This window comes from Tasmannia lanceolata, unplaced genomic scaffold, assembly GCF_043159265.1.
Source record: "Tasmannia lanceolata isolate RefF3 unplaced genomic scaffold, GAP_Taslan_0.1 ptg000037l, whole genome shotgun sequence".
NCBI lineage: Eukaryota > Viridiplantae > Streptophyta > Magnoliopsida > Canellales > Winteraceae > Tasmannia > Tasmannia lanceolata.
The window spans coordinates 26919395-26923914 of NW_027518714.1; positions in this window are offsets into that span (position 1 = coordinate 26919395).

Here is a 4520-nt window from a genome sequence, read left to right on the forward strand (position 1 = left end):
AAAGAAATAAAAGTGTCACCTGAGAATAACTAGGTTATGAATCTCAAACCTAAATTGGTGTCTAAGTTCTGATGAACAAACACATGCATGACATACCAAAAAAAGTATAAGGTCTGCGCAATAAAGTAAGAAAACACTGCAAAACATAGAAAATGACTCGATACCATACAACCCTAAGACTCTAATCTATACCTAGGCCCGAGTCTTTAGATGATCTGATGTTCATCCAAAGAAGCCTACGTATCCCCGCCTCCACGAGAATCAAGGCAACGTAGTTCTTCCACCTATTCTAAGCTATGATGCCTAAGACATCTAGACATCTATCCTAGACTCGATCTAAAAGACCAGACTAGTTCTTAAAGCTTCTTGTGTGATTATTTAAATTCCAATGGATTGTAGATTTTAGGACACCCTATATGCCCTAACTAAATGCAGGTTAGCTCTAAGCTAATGCAGGTGGTTCCTATAATCTATGTGTAGCTAGGCTGTATATCCTAAGAAAAATAGTAGGATCTATCGCATCTTAGACCTAGTCATCAATTGGCGATGTGGATCGCCAATTGACCGGACGGAGGCGTAAAACTCCTAGCTAGGACTCACTCCTAACTCTAACACAAACAAATAAAACACACAACAAACAAACAACGAACGAGGGAGCAACTCCCGACTCAAAAACTCTCCAACTAGGACAACCTCCTAACTCTAGAGGAAGATCCTTTCGAAAAAACAATATTTTGAAAGATTTTTGTAATTTTGAAAGATTTAAAATGCTTATTTTTAAAGGTTTGGCTGGACTTGGGATGTGAATCCCAAGCTGCACTACGTACCTCGTGGAAGAGGATCAAGCCAACGTAGTTCGGAACAGAATTCCCTAACTACTCTGAAAGACTCAAAATTTTTGAGATTTTTGGATTTTAAGATATTTTTGATATTTTGGTTGTTTTATAGTGTTTTTTTTTTTGAGTTTTTTTTTACACAAGAGGATTGAATCCTATCATCATAAGGGGAGGACAGACTCCGGATATCCCGCAAAGGTTGGACAGCATCCTATGCTTTGCGGGGGAAAAGAACAGAAACACAGCTCTGCAAGGGTTGGACAGCATCCTATACCTTGCAAGAGTGGATAGAAAAACACAAGATTTGATGAGAGGTTGGATAAAATCCTAACCCCTATGATGATAGGACTGACTCCTGAAAGAAAGACAGACTCTCTAGCTAAGGACAGACTCCTAGGCTAAGGACTGACTCTGAAAATAGGATTCTAAGAAGGAGGTGCTAATGAGACAAAGCCTGTCTCCTAAAAGAAAATAAGATAAAGAAGGGTGCTAGTGAGACTATCAAGCTAAGATAAAGCTCACAAGTAATAAGGAAAAAGAAACCTTTTGCATATTTGGCAAAGGTAAAACAACCAGCCGGGCCGGACAGCTACCTAGCCCTAGGGTGCAACAAATGTGCAACCCAATACCCATAAGGGTAAGGGGTATGTTGCCAAGCCGAGTAGGATGTTCTCCCAAAAACCAAATGATGCACAAAGAGAAGGTTTAGTAAGAGAATGAGACTGGGTAAGTCTCTTAGACACATAGGTAGGATAGAGAGAAATACTAACAAGGAAAAAAGAGACCTTATGCATATTTGGCAAAGGTAAAACACATAGCCGGGCCGGACAGCTACCTAGCCCTAGGGTGCAACAAATGTGCAACCCAATACCCATAAGGGTCGGGGTATGATGCCAAGCCGAGCAAGGTGTTCTCCCAAAACCAAAAGACGCACAAAGAGGAGGTTTAGGAAGAAAAATGAGATTGGGTGAGACTCCTAAACAAAAAGATGAACTCCAAGAGAGGTGCTGACGAGACATGGCATGTCTCCTAAGGATAGACTCACTAATGAGACAAAGCTTGTCTCTAAAGGATACAACTTTCTCTGTCTGAGACATAGCCTGTCTCCCTGAGAGGGCTCTAGAGAACTCTTTCATTGCCCTTGCAATGAATGGATTTCTAATTTCTAGGGGATACACACCATAAAGACTTGGACAAATCTTTAAATAAATGAGAGGAGTACTACTTGGACTAAGCGAGTCCCCTAAGGATGGGCTTAGGCTAGCGCCATCATCGCCCTTGCAACGAGAGGGAATTCTAATATCTACAAAATTTTAACAGAAATCTATAAGACTGTGTTAGTCTATCAAAAAGAGAAGAAAAGGCTACCAGATAATCGCAAATTTTATTCTAAAAATAAATCAAGTGCTAAGCAAAGAAGAATATACAATCTAATAGCAATCATAAAATGATAAATAACATTAATTAGTCCAGACCAGCCGCTGGATAGCCTAATAAAGTAAAAACAATATCAAACACTTCAAAACCAACCGCAAACCCCAATACGGGGACTCCAATGAAATCAGATGATGCCAAAGTAATCATCTGATATCAAATACACATGATAATATTTCTAATCCCGCCTTGAGATCAGACAGTACTCATGTCGATAATATCGAATAGAGTAGTCATCTAATCTCCTTCTCCCTATTAACAATTTATTTAAATAAAAAGGAATGAGTATAATGAACTTTGATATAATCTCACCTGAACAATCCATTTATCTTCAGAATCTAACTCAAAATTAAATAAGAGGAAAGAAGAGGGGAGAGGATATTATCATAATCTAATAAATCCCTCTAAGGGTGGGCTTAGGCTATCGCCTTCATCGCCCTTTGCGATGATAGAAAGACCAAACATATCTCCTAAATAACAAAAGGGAAAAGAATACTACAAAGAAGTAACGCCATTCACAAAATCCAATATTTCTTATGAAAACATTTCTAAGAAAAGAAAAATTAACTAAGAAATGAATCACTATTTATTTGAATTTATACTTATATATAACAATATATAAACATGGATCTAGAACCTCAATAATCAATGCACATATAAACATAGAGTTAAAACAAATATATTCATGACCTCAAAATCTGCAAAGAATATCTGTAACCCAATTTTTGAATCTCTATAATCATGAAGCTAAAGATAAAACAGGTAAATGACTACCATATATATACCAAATAACCCCTAGACCAAGCTCTGTTGAATATAAGAGGGGTATGACACTAATGTCTATCCTGCTTTCATTTTATCATTACAACTGTAACTCACATTATCAAGCCTTATTAATGTAATTTTGATATCTATCATAGACTAAGGTAAAGGCTATCAAAAAATTTATTAATTATCTCACACTGTCTTGCAAAGAACATCTAGAACATTATTTTAATTTTCAAAAGGCCGTCATGAATCTGTTCAAAGAAAAGAAAACATATGGGTGTACAAATATTGAAGCATCATGATGGTGACAATACCCCTCTTATCCGAGTATGATATAGTTCATGATCAGAAGTGAACAAATTTAGTTCATGTAATTCATAAATGAAAAATCATGAGGACATATTATATGAGATCCACTCTAGTTTAATTCCCACAAATAGCAATCAAAATCATTTGAAATTCAACCGGTCTTCTCAAGGAAATTTGGGCTACAGGTTTAAGGTTTTCAAAAGGAGGCTAGTTGCATGAAGAATGGGGACTTGGTAGTATTGATACTTTTGACCTTTGGGATGCATACATGAATTAAAAAGAATGAATCCATTAGAACATCTTAGTTAGAATAACATAGAGATGGAATGACTTGACCATAATTCCTTTAGACTCTTAATAACCCAAACCTTAATGTTAACATGAACCAACAACCTTTCCAATGTATACTAGAGACAAATGGAAAAATTCAGGGACAATAATCTGAGCTAAAAAAACAATTTAACTCTCCAACTTTGCAGCTAAGCTATAAAAGAGATGAAACAAAAGAACAAAGAATCAAGTTCCCATTCAATGAAAATGAAGGTTCAATAAAACGTTTCTCATAGACAAAACCATAAGGTTAGCAAAACCACAAGACATAAAAAAAAAAAATCACTTCAGGAACTGCTAGCATATTTACACTGATATTAAATTCTAATGGACAACGAAAAGGTACAGAGAAGCAATCCACATTGATTTCTAATCAAAACACATTATTTATTCAACTTCTGTAGAAAATCTCTATTTGTTTTTTTTTTTTATCTATGAACTAAAATTAATATAAATCAGAATAGTAGCATAAAAAAAAATCTGATCATTTATACATAGAATCATTCAACCTTGGAAAGATCAAGTTAATTTACCTGATGAACTAGCCAGTGCTCATCATTCAATCAGAGAAATAAAGTGAAAATTACCTGAATGGTTATTGGAGATCTTCTTCTTCAATAGAGTTCAACCAAGATCCTTTACCTCAAAATTCCAACATAACTCCGTAACATTTGAACTAAACATCTCAGATAACTCGCTAGATCAGAAATACGATGGAAATAAAAAGGAAAGTATAGAATTAGGGTTAAAAAAAAAAACAAAACAGAGCTTTAAGGAGACGAAGAGATAGATCCAGAGCTTTTTGTATTTGAACTAGCAATTTTTGAAATTTTTTAAAGAGAA